Consider the following 17,056-nt stretch of genomic DNA (forward strand, 5'->3'; position numbering starts at 1 on the left):
ACCACATTTGTTCGTTTTTTTTCTTTAAATAAAACACATTTTCTTGCGTACAAGATCAGCAAAATCATGTCCAAAATGCCTCAAGTTTTGTGTTATGTCATGACACTAATAAATTATTGGAAGAAGTTTAATACTTGTATTGTAACTAGGTAATGAAACGGTCTCAAGGCGCACTCGACCACCGAACGTACAATTCCGCGCAATCCTATCAACAGTGACTCGCGTATCTCCCCTTCCGGTTAAAAGAAAGTCGTCAGTTGTCTGCCTTGACAGCGAAAAGATCGCCTGCTCATGAGCCCGTCCATCACCTGGTCGACGGGGCACTGCCACGTCAATGTCACGTTTCCCTGTCAAAACAGCGTCTCCTAACGAAGTCGTCCATCGCCGGAGGACGGAGCACAACCAAGTCAAGGTCTCCTCCAGCCATTATTCACATTCTTTAAGTGAATAATAATGTGCTGCAATGTCAAGTATCAAGGGAAACCTAATCCTGCATTAATCCTTTTGATGGCAAGAAAGTTTTCAAGTTCATGACAGAATCTGCCTGCAACTTCTTTGCAAGCATTCCATGTTATTCTGTTATATGGGATTCTGATCTGTTTGATGCTCATAACATGAACAACTTATTAAGAAGTTGGGCGGTTTGCTGCGCGCGCCCTTGAAAGGTTTCTCATTTCTTTGCTCCGAACTGAAACATGCAAGCGGTTTATATAAATCGAAGCTTCAATCTCAAGCTCGAACTTTTGTGCTCTGTTCTTCTAGACAATCTTTAGATTGTCCTAGTTCTTTCAGAAGGTGATGAGCTGGGATGATGAAACCATCATGCATCCATACGGATGATGACTTCTCATTTGCATAAACTGGGTTAACATTAATTTGTTATAAAATTTTGTATTTGACTCCCATTCATTGCTCTGTTCTTTAGAGCTTTCCCCGTCATTTAAAAAAAGGACAAAACAATGGCATCGGTCTCATTGAAAACTGTGAAGAAGACTACAAGACCTAGGAGGTCCACACGCACAAAGAGAAGACTAGTTCTCAAATAGACAGCACCATTCCATTGTCTGGCGTCTCCAGTGTTATAAAGGGTTTGGTGGTCGGTCGTTTTCTACATCTACACATCCCTCACCTTCCCCATCTGGTTGAAATTGTTGAACAAGAAAAGAACCTCGATCCTAATCTTCAAACACTTGATAGCTCGTGAAAACAAAATTTAATAATTATAATTTTTTAAAACTTTAATTTGGCCCCGGTAAAGATATAGAAAATTTATGTTTAGTCCATGTAAAAATTTCAAAAATATTGACCGGCCTTTCCAAGGAAAATTTTTTGTTTCGGCCTTGGCAGTGTGCAATTTTGAAATTATGAGTTGGGAAAGTGGCCATCAAATTAATTCCATGGAAGTAAAAAAAAAAAAAAAGGAAAGAACGAAAACATCAGCAACGAGAAGAGCTCTTTTCTTCTTTGATAAGTTCTTAAAAAATCATATACTACTTGATTGATTAATTAACTCTTCTATCTGTCATTTGGCAAAAAAAGGTACTAGGAATGTCATCTCCATTATCTCCATACAAAAAGTTACTACATACACGCCTGGAGGGAATTTGATATAGTCGCTCTATCAACAAGAGTTTAATGTGCGTCCTTTTTAACTACTTTACAGATTTGAGAGCAGGGATGAATTACTTTAGAGATTTTACAGCAAGGCAAAACTAAGGGGGACTGGCAGGGCCATGCCTCTCCCCGCCCCCTTTCTCAAAACAAAATAAAATTGTTAAATTTACATATAAAATTTTTAAAATTTCATTTATTTCATATAAAAAAGTTTAAAAATTGATATTTCGGTTCTTGTCAAAATGTCGAAACTATAATTCGACCCCTCTCATAAAAAATTATTGGCTTTAAGAAGAACAAAAATTGATATACAGCCATACAAATGAAGCCAAACATATATCAAGGATTCAGAACCGAGTGTGGGTCGTATTCGACACTCGATATCGTCTTTCGTCTTTCAAGCTGGAAATGGAAGTTACTTACGACGGAATATTTTCCTTCCGTGTTTACCGCTGGGTTGAAAAATAGTGGTAAAAATATTATTTTAAAGCCCCACAATCAGTGCCGCCCAAAGGAGCAACGCCATTGAAGAACGATTACATGCTTATTTGTTCCTATTTTGAACGTGCGTTGGGTAATTCATATTAACTCGAATCTCAATTTTCATCTTTCGGTCAGCAAGAGTTTTTGAGTCTGTTCCTTTATCTTAGGTCTAGGGGGCGGCGACGCCTTGAGGCTCCTTATCCCGTACGTAGTTGAGCACAGCTTGATAGACTAGCAGATCCTATTTAACGTAATCTAACTGGGGTATATATGAAACAAAAAATTCTGTACTACTGACTCCTGGTCTAAGATAAATGAATCCATACCATCAAGTGACTCAAATGATTCATCCTTTTAAAAGCGCAAGGAAAAATTTCCACGAAATGATGATCTCAGTCAAAGCCAAGCTTAAGTACTGGACTCTACAAGGTCTAGACCGGCGTGCAGACCAGCTCCAGACAAGGCTATCTGGGTCATTTTGTTTGAGTCAGAAGACATATGATATTACCTTGAAGAATTTTTTCATGAACGTTGGCTCTGATGTAGTCATCTAGAATTGAATATCCAAGATGTTTGCTCTTGGGATTGTGGTTCCCACCAGTATATGGATGAATTTTAGCACAATGCATGCATTAAATACCCCTATCAGATGGGTGGTTTCCACGGCCAGTACTATCTTGTTGAATTTTCATGGGGAAACTACAATGACACATGATGAATAATCGTCAAACGGGGACTTCTGCTAAGGCTTCTTAATTACCTTCGAGTACTCTTTAAAAACATGTCACTGCGTTTCGTGCCATACAGAAGCATGCCTCTAGGGAAAAACATCAACTGGACATCTGTGTAGTCAGTTGTTCTAGATTTCATGTTTGGATGGTTAAGTGGCTATGGATCAACATCTACTGCTGACATGAAATACAGTATAGCATGCATTACATAGAGAGGAAAAGAAGAACAATCTCTTGCAACTTGAGAAAAAGTACGGAATCACTACGTAGTTGTGCAAGGAGACTCATTTTCTGGAGTCTGCCCCTCCACCCTTTTATTTTCAAGATCCGGTTTACCTTGATCCGGGATAGAACACCAACACCCAACCTTGATAGATCCAGATCCTTTTTTTGCTCCATTGGATCGTATCTAGGGTCCAGTTGGATGAAGCAGCTAGCTGGCTAGCTTTGCCCTTGAAGGAAATTGAAACTCAAACATTCGGCTCCAATGAGGATGCCCTGATCAGTTCTTGAATTTGGGGAGTACAGAATGATAAACTTATCATTCTCCTGATTTGCTGATAAATATAAGCGTTCTCCTGATCTCACCTCCGGCTAGTTTTCATTATCCGTCAATCAAGGAATAACACACATATCTGCACGTAGGGTACACATAATTAGTGCTCTTAGTTACACCTGCTGCAGTAACATCAAGCACATGTTGGAGTTCTTGCAGCGGAATGACACTTGTTATCTCTTCTACGTTTCTTGAGCAAGTTCACCAATGGAGTCTCCCATGGTAAAAGCACCAAAACAGTAATTAGCAACAGCAATTGAAACAAGAGAACAAAGAGAGAGAGATCGAAGCAGAGAGAATTTGCGGGCTTGCTTCTATGAGGCACAAAGTAGGGCAATCTCTCAATCAACCCTAATTTTGACTATTGTAGGGCTTTTATAATCAGCCTCATACGTTCCCATATGCTCAGCATGCGGTTAAGTTCAGTGAGACATTTCAGGAATAGATAATGTAAAAACCAGAATTTGTTTTGAAGATCCTTAGTTTGAAAACCTTTTTGCAAAGTTTATCTTGTAACTACTAGTGGGCCCCCTCACAGTAATGAGAGATATGGTTAGGGCTCATGGCCACTATCGAACATCCCTCACTTGGCCATGAGACTACCCAGACTCCAGCTACGTGATTTTTCATAATTGGTTTATCCATCGTAACTTAATTTGTTTAAGGTTTGTAGCAAAAATTTTCCTTTCAATGGTTTACCTTTGCAACCTTTCGAACATATCTTAGCCCCATATAGGCTACATGCTTGGCAAACATATATTCAAAAATTCCCTTACTTAAGGGGTTAACTACTATATCATTCATTGGTAAGCATGTAATCAGTTGAGATTTCATTTTTCTCAATTATTTCATAAACTTGTGATATTTCACCATTATATGCTTACTCTTTGAGCTAACCATCTATTTTTCATAAGAGATATTGTTGTCTGATTATTACAATATAGTTGAACTAGTTCATGATCAACATCTAGCTTCAAGTGTTTCAAAAACCGATTTATTCAGCCTGTAAAGATAGTTGCAACATTACATGCTATATACTTTGATGAGTATGCAGAGAAACACATCACTGTTTCTTATAGGAGTAGGTTATTGCTCCTCTTTCAAAACGGAACAAATATCTAGATGTGAACTTACTATTGACTTTACAACTTGTAAAATTGTCATTAGAATAGCCAACTAAAGTTAATTCATGACCTTGATAGGACAATGTCAAGTCTTTTGTTCATTTAATAAGCAAAAAAATCTTTTTACTTCTTGCAAATGAGGCCAACCAGCACTACTTTGGTAGTGACTCACAAAACTAATAGGAAAGCTTATATCAGGTTTTGTACATAGTATTAGATACGTTAAGCTACTAACAACCTGAGCATATGGGATATTTAATTTCTGTTGTCCTTCACAGAAATTATCGCTTTTGCTTATATTTACTCTTTCGGCTATGAGAGTCCCAATCAATATTGCATTGCGAACTTCTTTAAGATATAATCAATATATTGTTCCTGGCTCAAACTCAAAATCCTTGAGTTTTTATCACGAGTAATCTTTATACCTAGGATATAGGATGCCTTACCCATGTCATTCATTTCAAAGTTTCAATTCAGCCAAGTCTTTGTTTTGAATATAATTTTATTATTGTTTCCAATCAGTAATTTGTTATTGACATATAATGACAGGATGCAAAAAAGACTCACTTTTTCATACATATACAAAGTGGTATAGCAGATTTGCTACATATTCAAGCTTACTTCTTGCCTTATAAAAAGTAAAACACCACTGTTGAACTGCGTAAGGATATTTTCAACTTGTATACGTTATCTTTATTTTATTTAATGACATATCTTTGTGGTTGTGTCATACAAATAGTTTCTTTTAACTTACCATTAAAAAATATTTTTTACATCCATCTGCCAATATCCAAGTCATCGAAAGCAGCGATAGCCAAAATTATTTTGATGGAGACAAATTTTGTAATTGGTGAATAGGTTTCTAAATTACAATTTCATTCCTTTTGGGAATAACCTTTCACCATTAGTTTTGATTTAAATTTCTCGATTGAATCATCAATCTTATACTTTTTTTGAGTGCACATTTACACCAAATGGGTTTTCTTTCTTTAGGAAGATCTACTAATAACTTGATTTTTTTCTATGGATTCAATTTCTTCATCCTTAGATTTTAACTAATATGAAAATTCATGCAAATTTATCATTTCATCATATGTTTGATTATCTAACATTTCTTCAATATTAACTAAATATCATAGCTCATCTGCTAAGTATATATAATAATCATTCAAATATGGAGGAGCTCTAGGTCTTTTATGACTTGACAAAGTCTGAGAAGATGAGACACCAGAATCCATTGGTTCATTACCAAACTGTTCCACAATCGATTCATTGTCAGACTATTCTCCAGTCGGTTCATTGCTAGACTGCTCATCTGAATAAATCAAATAATCTAAATGGACTAGTTTGACCTTTTACTGAGTTATTGTCCTCAGTATTGAGTTCTTCTAGGAACTCTATATCCCTACTTCCAATAAATCTCACAGTTGAATGATATAATGTGTAACTTTTGGAATTTTTTGAATATCCAATAAATAAACATCTTACAGACCTATTATCTAGTTTATCCATATTTTGATTTAAGATTTTAACATAGGCTACATATCTCCATCTTCAGAGATGACTTAGATCTGGTTTCATACCAGTCTATCTCTCTTAAAGAGTGGTCAGAAGTACTTTGCATGACACTCGATCTATAGTATACATAGCTGTTAATACAGCTTCATCTCAAAATACTTTGGGTAAGTGTATACTTGTCAACATGGATCTTACCATGTTTAAGAGGGTTTCGTTACACCTCTCAGCTACATCATTTTGTTGTGGTGTTTTAGGCATTGTTTTTTGCCAAATAATTCCAAGGTCTTTACAATATTCGAGGAATTCATTTGATGTATATTCACCACCTCGATCAGACCTTATAATCTTCATGTATTTCTCAAGCTATTTCTCAACTTCATTTTCATATTCCCAAGGGCTTCACATTTATGTTTTGACCAAGTAAATATAATCAAACCTCGAGAAATAATCAATGAATGTTATGAAATATAACATAACAACATGTGTTTGGATCTTGAATGATCCACAAATATATGTATTGATAATCTCCAACAGATCAGTAGCTCGAATTATTTCATAATTAAAAGGATTTCTTTACCATCTTTCCATATAAGCATGACTCGTACTTTGCAAAATCATTTATATTAATATCAGGTATTATATCCTGTTGTGTTAGAATATTCATTTTGTTAATACTTATATGGCTTAATCTTTCATGCCATAAATTCACATTCAATGCATAGTCAACATAAGCAGAACATAAAATTTTATTCATTTCATTGAGCTTAAACACGCTATATTTTTTTTTTAATATTTGTCTCCAAACATGGTATTGCCATGTTTTTCTACTATGATTTTTCTTGAAACAAAATAAACTTCAAATCCTTTTCCAGTCAGAGTAGGCATAGACACTATGTTCCCAGTCATAGAAGGAACATAAAGAACCTTGTTTAGAATGACAATATTTGTCTCCAAACATGGTATTGCCCCAACATTGAGTCGATACCACCCGAATCTCATGACATTACAATATGAATTATTTCTCATATAAACCTTTTGTACTTCCAAACCTAGTTCTTTCAGACGGATCACAATTTTTTTTGTTTTTGCTAGGTGGTGGGTAGCCCCAAAATCTACCCACCAACTAATTAGTTCTTTATTAGCAAACAGACAATCTCACACTACACATGACTTTTCTGTTGTTGTCTGCTTGAGATTTTCTCTTGTTGCTATTGTTCTGACTATTATTGTTGTTTTTGTTTGTGAACTTTGTCCTGCAGTTCTTCTTGATGTATCTAACCTATTCGTAACTATAGCATTTCACTATACTTCATTGAGACCTCTAAAAACCTATAAAATTGCCCTTAAACTTGTCATTGTTTTTCTTCCTTTTAAATTGCTTGTGTCTAACAGGCACATGACTACTAGCAGATTTATTCTGGATTATCATAAATTTTGCATTTTTTCTCTTGATTAGGTGTTCTTGCTGAATAGCTAGTTGGATGAGGAGTTTTTCTGAAGTTAGAGTATCAAATTGAAGATTCAGGGTAGAGACTGCCATGTCCCAAGAAGAAGGCAAGCTATTCAGGATAGTACATATCTGCATGTTATCTGAAATAATGTTTCATATTAAGTTTTTAGCCATGACCATCATCTTGTTGACATTATCAACAACTCTATTTGACCCCTTCATTTTATATGAATTATACTCTTTTAAGAGTAACAAAACATGCATTGTAGTAGTGGTATTATACTTCGAGAAGATAACATTAAACATCACCTTTGCTGTTGGATAGTCCTCAAATACCCTGGTTAGGTCATTTTTTATGAAGGATAATATTATGGTTTTAGCTATCAGGTCATCAGTTTCAAAAGCATCATATGCTTTCCTTTACTCATATGTGGGTTTGTCACTTAAAGTGGGAAAGGGTTTCTTAATGAGATGAATCAACCTCTCAAGCATCAACGCCAGCTTCATCCTATGCTTCCATGCATGAAAGTTGATTCCATTGAGTTTTTCAGTTTTGACAAGTTTTAAGGCTTCCACTCTAGAAATCATTTCTAAAATTTAAATTTTAAGGGAAAAAAAAAAACATCACAAAGAAGAGGACAAGCAACCATTAGAGCATACAACATGTATTAAGTCAGGAATACTCAATATTCTAAAAAATTACTTATAAGCAAGGATACCTCAATTGAAATTTTATAAGGAGATTTTCCAACTTTATTTTCAAAATTATTTTCAAGTCCCTCTTTTTGTAATTTTGACTACTTTTGACGGTATCTTTGTACAATTTAAAACAAAATTTTGGTTGGAGAACAAATTTAACTTTCGCAAACTCTTCCTAAACAAAGTTGTAGCAAAAATGTTGCAATATTAATTTTCATTAAATCCGACACATTTTTGAAAATATTGTGAAAGAGGTGGACTAAAACTATAATTTTTGAATCCCAGTCTAAAAATTTGCTCCGACCCGATTTTTTTTTTATTTTTCGCTGGATCCTCTCTCTCTTCTCTCGAACCTGTGTGCTACGGCAAGCAACGTCGACCTGCTATCCGGCGATTGTCCGCAACCTGGATGTAACACGGCGGAGGGAGCAGCAATTGAGTGGTCGCACTTCAGACTAAAAAGTGTCAGTGGTAGAGGGCTTCACGACACAAAAAGCTAGCCAGATGTGAAGGTTCGACGAAAATGTCATGACAGCGACGAAAACGTCTATCGCTGGAGAGAGGAGGGTTTCTAGTCTACAGCACTGGACTCAAGTCTAGGTCCTCAGGAGAGGAGGGTTTTGACTCCTCACTATTCCACCGAGAATAGAAAGCAGCTGTGTGGTCGCCCGCATGCTCGTGTACCGAAAAGAGGAACAACGCCTACTGAACGAGTTCAGGGAAAAAGGGCAGCGGCGACCACTCAGGTTTGTCGAACATCTAATCTAAAATATCCTCTAGTGTATGTTTCCCTTCATTTCTTTGAGTAAACTTTGCTTTCTATCGGTAGGAGCACCAGACTTCTCCTATCTTTTATTAATGTTTGTAGACCAAAAAAATTTAACGGCATTTTTCTAAGAATAAGGTCTTCGTTCAACTAGAACAACTCGAGCATGTAGAGAAAGAACCAACGCAAAAATTATATTGTCGGTTATTGTTTGTCACCTTCAGCACTTCAGATTTGTTCTAGTCTTCGAACACTCTAGGTTCTTTGGTTTACTTCTATAGTGCAACAATACTACCAACACAAGTATACTGCAAGTAATATCATCTAGCATGCTTAAGGCATTCACAATAAATTTCTATTGATCTTTTTCTTTAATTCATTTTCTAGCATGCGCGTAAGTTTCAGAGTTTGAAATTTACTTGTTTCAGATTATATTGATCTCCCTCGCTTTGATGCCACCGTTGGAGTTTTCACAGAGGAATGGCGCTTGTGATCCCTTCTATGTTTCCTTAGCAAGTTCACCAACGGAGTCTCCAGGATGAGTGCACGAACAGTAGAAGCACCAAAACAACAGGTAGCCGCAGTAATTGAAACAAGAGAACAAAAAGAGAGAGATCGGAGAGAGAAAATTTGCAGGTTTGCTTCTATGAGGCATAAAGGAGGGTAATATTTCAATCAACCCTAATTTTGACTATTGTAGGGTTCTTATAACCAGCCTCATAGGTTTTCCCGTATACCTAGCATGCGGTTAGGGCCAAACATGCGGTTAGGGCCAGTGAGATATTCCAAGGATGGATAATGTCAAACCAAAATTTGTTTTGAAGAAGAACTTTAGTTTGAAAACCATTTTGCAAAGTTTATCTGGTACGTGTGAGTGTGCCTCCTCATAGTTACGGGAGATATGAATAAGGCTCATGGCCATTATTCCAACATCACAACCTTCAAATGGGAGCTTACTTTATACATAGTTAGTTACCGGTTGCTTCCATAACATGTGGTCGACGACGGTTGCATCAAGACAGGGGAAGCTGCCCAAGTCTAGAATCATTGTGTAGAGAACCAGTAGCGGAGCTACATGTGGGTTGGTGTGGGCCACTGCCCACGCCAGCCCATTAAAGCTCCCATTGGAAAGGAGCCCCACGGCATGTGCTACTCATGCCAAAATCGGGTCGGGCCCCACAATGAACAACGGTTCAAGTCCAAAACCGAAAGCTTAAACGTAATTCAGAATTTTCCTCGCCCATTGCGCCCAACCATTCACCAAATCAGAAAGGGTTAGGGCCAGGGCCATTAGGGCAGCTACAAAATGGCATCCTTTCCATCTACCGCAGTGGTGACTGGTGAGAACGTGAGACCTAGTGGCGGAGCCAAAATTTTTTGTTGTGGGGGCACTAGCACATAGTATGTGCAAAAATTTCTAAATTAAAATATATGTTATTCTAAAAATGAAGCAAATAATCATAGTTATATGAGCAAACTTACAATTGGTCCCAACAAGCAAATCATATCTTTATAGTTATGGATAAAATTACAATTGATCAATGACATCAAAAAAGTCAATTGAATTGAATGACTATAGTTATGAACAAATTTACAATTAGCATAAAAAAGTAAATCAAATGACTATAGTTATAAACAGATTTACAATTTGACCTCAAAAAGCAAATCAAAAAACTATAGTCATGAACAAAATTACATATGACCTCGTTTATTTTTCATATTCTGAAAAGAATGCATGATTGCATCACTGATACTGTCAAATGTGTTTCTATCAATATAAGTGATTAAAGCATCATTAACCCATTTATCTCCCATCTACTGGTAAATTTAGAGCTTAACTTATCACATAAGAGCTCTTCCCGTTCCTATTTAACTTTTACTTCCATGAACCTAATTTCATGATTAATTTCCAATCTCATGGAGACAAAATTTTTTCCTTGGAGGGGCCAAACAGTATTTTTAAAATTTTTACATGGACTAAACTATATTTTTCTATACTGCTACTTGGGCCAAATTAAAAGCAGAATTGTCGTCGACCTGGTTGTGCTCAGCCGTGTACGTTCGGTGGTAGACGAATTCAAGTGCGCCCCCAGACCATTTTCTTTACCCGCATACAATACAAGTACTCTCCTTCCTAAAAGAATTTGCCAAGAGTCACGACATAACACAAAATTCGAGGCATTTTGGACATGATTTTGCTGAAGTTCTGGCAAGAAAAAATATATATATATATATATTTTAAAGAAAAACACAACACACAGAGGCGCCCAACGACAAAGAGCTGATACCCATGGCCATGTACGCTTGCGCCTAACATTCCTATGCTTTCGCCATGGTGACTCATTTCTTTATTAGGGGACCCTCTTGAGATTTGCTGTGGTTTCCACGACGTTGAACCATATGTGAATTGAGTGTTTCCCTCTAAAAAAAACAACAACACACAAAGCAGGTCGCTAGTGTCCTTCCAGTCTACCAACCAGTGGCGATTATCTGGATAAAGTCCAGGTTGGGTCATGTTTTCCCTTTTAATTTACCAAAGTCTGTACATTACTTTTTCTGAATCAAATTGGTAAGCTTAGAATTAACAATAGGCCCAATCGAATCGAAATCGGAATCATTTGCACAAGAAATTGTTTAGAATACAGCTCTTCGATCTAAAATTAAAAAATAAAATACGAAAAAAAAAACATGACTGCCGAATTAGAAAACCATAATAACAGCTTACGATAGTCAAATGATAACTTGGTAATAATAATAGTATTTTAATATAATGAATTAGTTAAAAAATATAAAACATTATGAATCTTGCAACCTTGCCTTTTTGTGTCTGCATATAGCAAATCTCTCTCTCTCTCTCTCTCTTTATATATATATATATATATATATATATATATATATATATATATATATATATATATATAAAGAGAGAAAGAGAGTGGAGTTGCCCTGTGATAAAGTTGAAAAGTAGCCGAAAAGAGGGGAACGGGAGAGATAGAGAAAGAAATTTAAAAGAAAGAAAAAAAGATATATATTATATATATATACACACGAGCGGGTGAGAACCACCCACGTGAGCCATGCTGTTGATGAACATATCAACCCATCGTCGGAGTATTCAATGCATTCATTGACAGTAGTTTCACTGGTAGGACCACATTGCATTGGGCTACACCTTGAATGGTCCAGTTGAAGTAGCTTGGATATAACAGTGATGATTTCGTGGAAATAATTCTGAAGGACCTTATTGTATGCGCTTGTATAACCTCAACCAGGACCAAAGTAGGTCCGAAATTTGGAACCGCCCAATCAATTGATAGGCATGAAATCAAAAGCTTCATTCACCAACATGACATGCTATAAGGCCAGTATTCAGAACATATTTTCCCTTTGGTTGCATTTGGATAGCACGTTGAAAAAATTGATTTTTCAGACAACTAGGTTATGTAGAAACATTTTTTTAACGAGATCTGAAAAATACATTTTAAATATGTTATTCACTTCTTCATAAATTATAAAACAACGTCTTCAAAAAACTAACTTTCCCAAAAACTCTGTTTTCAAGCCATCCAAACAAGCCAAGAAAGATATTTTCGAGGTAAAAGCAGTATTTCTACTACAAAATGCCTTGTTCAGCATGCATTCCAACATGCCCTTTGTTTCTCCACCACTGAGAGGGACTATTTCGCGGGTTTGTATTGCTATCCTTTGTAAATTTTACACTCTTGGTTGGAGGGGCAAATCTGTCACCACCTCCAGAGTAATTTCCATTTATGTAAAAGAAAACTGATGATTTAGGAGTTACATGAAAGTGGTGGGGTTGTATGTGAAATTTCAGACCTCACGTCGTTATCTGATCTTAAAAGTCCAATTATAGTCTTTAAGAAGACATCATCCTCATCTCTGACTTAGGACAGAAAAATAATGGAAATCTCGTGTGCCCTCTGGGAAAGTGAGTAGGGGACGACCAATTCAACCAAGAAAAAAAAATTACAACCACACACCCAACATTGTTTGCATAACTCTGTGTAGCTCCTGTTGTGTCCACCAAAATTTTGTTGCTTACGTAGTATCTGTTTCTTCAAGAACTTATCACAGAAGAGCTCTTCTAGTTCCAGATTTGTTTTTTCTTCCATGAACATTATTTCATGATTAATTTCCAAACTCGTAGTTCCAAATTGCACACTGCCTAGGTGCTGCATGGAGACAAAATTTTTTCCTTGGAGGGGCGAAGCAGTATTTTTAAAATTTTTACATTTTTACATGGACTAAACTATATTTTTCTATATTTGTATTTGGCCCAAATTAAAAGTTTCAAAAAATTACAATTACTCAATTTTGTTTTCCCAAGATAGCGATGGGGAAGGTAAGGTTGTCTAGACGTAGAAGACGATGGACCACCAAACCTTTACTACATTGGAGAGCAACCAAACCTTTACTATATTGGAGAGCAAGACAATGGAAGGTGCTGTCTATTTGAGAACTAGTCTTCTCTTTGTGCGCGTGGACATCTTGTAGTCTTCTTCACAGCTGTCAATAAGACCGATGCCATTATTTTGTCCTTTTTTCTGACATGACGACGAAAGTTTAGCAAAGAATTTCAGGGCCACGAATGCCCACACAACTGACAGAACTCAAGACGTTGGACAGAGAAATGAATGTCAGTCAAATACAAAATTTTATAACAAATTAATGATAACCCAGTTTAATTAAATGAGAAGTCATCTGGGTGCATGATAATTTCTTCATCCATGCTTATCTCCTTCTGAAAGAACTAGGACAATCTAAAGAAAATTACATGGTGACTTTGGTTTTTTAAAGTCACTTAACCATTTAACCAAAACAGTCTGAACCATAACGATGGATTGTTAAAAGAAAAATTTAACCAAAACAGTCTGAACCATAACGATGGATTGTTAAAAGAAAAATGAAGAGAAAAAGTTGATAGGTGTTTTCTTCATCTACTATTAGTTCCCATCATTTTATGCACGTTTTTTCTCAACCATCCATCCACAATAGATGGACTGCAATAGATGGTTGGGTGACTCTAGAGTCACCATTCACTCACTCTATATATGCAATATGAAAATTCATAAAGGAAAGATTTTAAATTCAAAGAGAGACATAATCGAGGAACTTGTAAAACAGATATTGCAAAATAAAGAGGGGAGAGAAAGATGTCGAATGAGATTTCAAAAGAGACGTGTGTGTGTGTATATATATGTATATATATATATATATGTATATATATATATATATATTAAGATCAAGAGGAAATTTTGAGGATTTTCGATTGCAATCTTTCTATGTATATGAAGAGAAACTTGAGTTTATGAAAGAACCTAACTTAAGTCTCCATTGCCTCTGGAGAGATGTTTTTTACTTTCAAAATTCATATTAAAAACATGACTCAAAACATATTTATTTACATATGTAAAGATAATACTCGTTTTTACTTGCTTTCATCCATTATAAAGAAACTTATTTCTTCCACCATTGGATATATGATATCATTAACTATAAATGAAATAAAAATTTAATAACATAAAAGAACTCTTTTTGAGATCACTAATCGGGTGAATAATAAATAAAAAGTAATCAATACTAAGCATAGGAATTTCATGAAAAGACATTCTATCAAATACATATTCATTGGGGTTTTTATGTGTTAGACAAATTCCAATCTCAATAATTAATGCAATATGAAAGAAATCTCAAACCAAGCTCTCATTCTTATCATTCATTCACATATTAATTAAAAAATCAACTAATATGCAAGAATATTATCATAACCTCTAAATGGAGAACTTGAAGAAAAGCGAATCTACTACCTTGAGTGATCAGGAAGCCCTTCAAATGGGACTCCTGGGTGTCGAAGAATGAAGATTGAGGAAGATTTTAACAAACAAAGTTGATGAAGAAGAAGAATAAGAAGAAGAAGAAGAAGAGAAGAGAAGAGAGGGAAGTGTAGGGAAATGGAGAGAGCCGAGGGAAAACTTCTAAGCTTTAAGTGGAAGAGCCATAGAAGTATTCCAAAAGTTAGCTCACACCAAGAATGAAAATTTGTTTGGTAGTTATAGAGAAATTTAGAGCCAAAACCCAAATTTTGATTTTTTTTTTTTTGCCAATTTCACAAAGTTTTCATTGGAATTTTGAAATTTTTTAAATTATTTTCAAAGTTTTTCTGTTTTGTAGGTCTTGGCCAAGGAGATTGGCCCTTAGCTCTTGGTGCCACAAAGCCTGGCGTGACTGCACCCTGGTGCTGCCAGTGTGCGCTGACCAGAGCACACGATAAGGCCATGCATTGCTCGGCCAAGGCACCTTGCAGTGCGCCAGGCATGCGCAGAGAGGAAAACGTAGATTCGTTCATGTTGGTGGCCACAGGGCACGATTAACATAGCATTTTTAGATGGCCTTTTTCTATAGAAATGAGGTTCGAGCTCATTTCTTTTCTATGTGTCTGATGAAGGCAATAATATTCTGGAGGCAATTGAAGCCTGTTGTCGCAACCTAATTATGTGACCATTGCATGAGCAATCCTATGTGGAGGAGGAGATTGCTTATCAACAACAGGAATCCTGTATGAATTGTATATACTATTTTTAAGAGGTTGGGTGAGATTCAAATGCAATGGATTCACATAATGACCTAAAACACATGCATGGGTCAACTGAACTCATGTATAACAGATATAACACACCTAGGCAATCAGCAACAGCAGATGACATGCAGAAGGTGTAAAACATGGTTCATGCAAAGAAAACATTTATATAGTAGCACGTATTATATTATTTGTAGAGCAAGGATGCTTTTGCTGCTTTTCACGAGGATGCGGCTTGGCCTGTACGGTTGAAGAGGATAGAAAGCTAAGGTAGCTTCCTATTAGCATATCAAATAATATGGAACCTATTGAGGCCACTTGAGGAATGAATTTACTTAAATACTTCATTCTCGATCACAGCGTTAGCTGGCCATGGCCTGGGATGTTGACTTCAAAGGTGTGCGAGGGGCAGAACCAAGGTAGGGCCCATTTGGATCTTGGCCCACCTCAAATTTTTTTTTAAAAAAATTATATGTAAATTTAAAATAAATTCTCTTATTATATATAAAAATTTTGAAAAATGATATTTTAAACCTAATCAAAATTTGAAAACAATAATTGAGGACCCCTCATAAAATAATTTCTAACTCCACCCTGCAGGTGGCCAACTAGCATGAGAAGTAAGATAACCGTGCCTATTGGTGGAGGACTTTGATTGCCATTTTTTAGTGAGAGACTTGGATTGCCTTCGGTGACGTTCTTTCCTTTTATACTGGAAAAACAAGAAAATTAAAAAGATTCATATTCCGTATTATATATGGATAAAATACCTTTACCCAATTAACAATATCATACTTTCATTTTACAATAACCATGTATTTAGTTTGCATATAGCATTTGATGGTACCCAACCACCTAGGGAACTAACCATGTTAGTTTTATTCTTTTATTGCCTGCCACTTATGCCGGTAAGGATCAGTGGCAGGCAACAAACTTTTTGCAATTATTTGAAAGCATTAATTTGTGAGGAAGAAAAAAGAAATCCATTTGCATCTTACTTTCTTCCCCCTTCCAAAAGGGGCACGGACGAAGCAGTAATAAGAAGTAATTGTATACCTGTCCTTTCCTGAAGTGAAAATGCATTCCATGCCAGCCACTCGTACAAGGGCAACAAATATTAATTAAAATTAAATAAATAAAGGAATCAGACAAAGAAACTTGTTAATGGGCCACGAGTCTTTTGAAAGCAGGCCAGCGTCTATTTAAGGATATCAATGGATCCGATAAACCTTTTATCATATCCGAATTTTTGGATATTCATATAATCAGATTCGGATTAGGATTTGAATTCAGATGATAAGAATTTTATACCATATCTGAATCTGACTTTAAAATCCACATCCGAATCCGATCCAATTTTTAGTTATACTTAAATCCGATCCGAATCCAAATTTTAATATATCCGAATTCAATCCGAATTTTAAGTTATACCTGAATCCGAATTTTAAGTTATATCAGAATCAGAATTTTAAGTTATATCTGAATCCGAACCTTGAACTTGCGACTTATGAATGGTT

General features: G+C 35.9%; 1 protein-coding gene across 2 annotated transcripts in view; it reads right to left on the bottom strand.

Moving 5' to 3' along the window:
• LOC116254078 (probable LRR receptor-like serine/threonine-protein kinase At1g51810) overlaps positions 1 to 17,056 on the bottom strand; it is a 103,928-nt gene that overhangs the window by 15,863 nt on the left and 71,009 nt on the right. The gene's annotated exons all lie outside the window — the stretch shown is intronic.

The sequence above is a fragment of the Nymphaea colorata genome, chromosome 5 (assembly GCF_008831285.2).
Source record: "Nymphaea colorata isolate Beijing-Zhang1983 chromosome 5, ASM883128v2, whole genome shotgun sequence".
Taxonomy (NCBI): domain Eukaryota; kingdom Viridiplantae; phylum Streptophyta; class Magnoliopsida; order Nymphaeales; family Nymphaeaceae; genus Nymphaea; species Nymphaea colorata.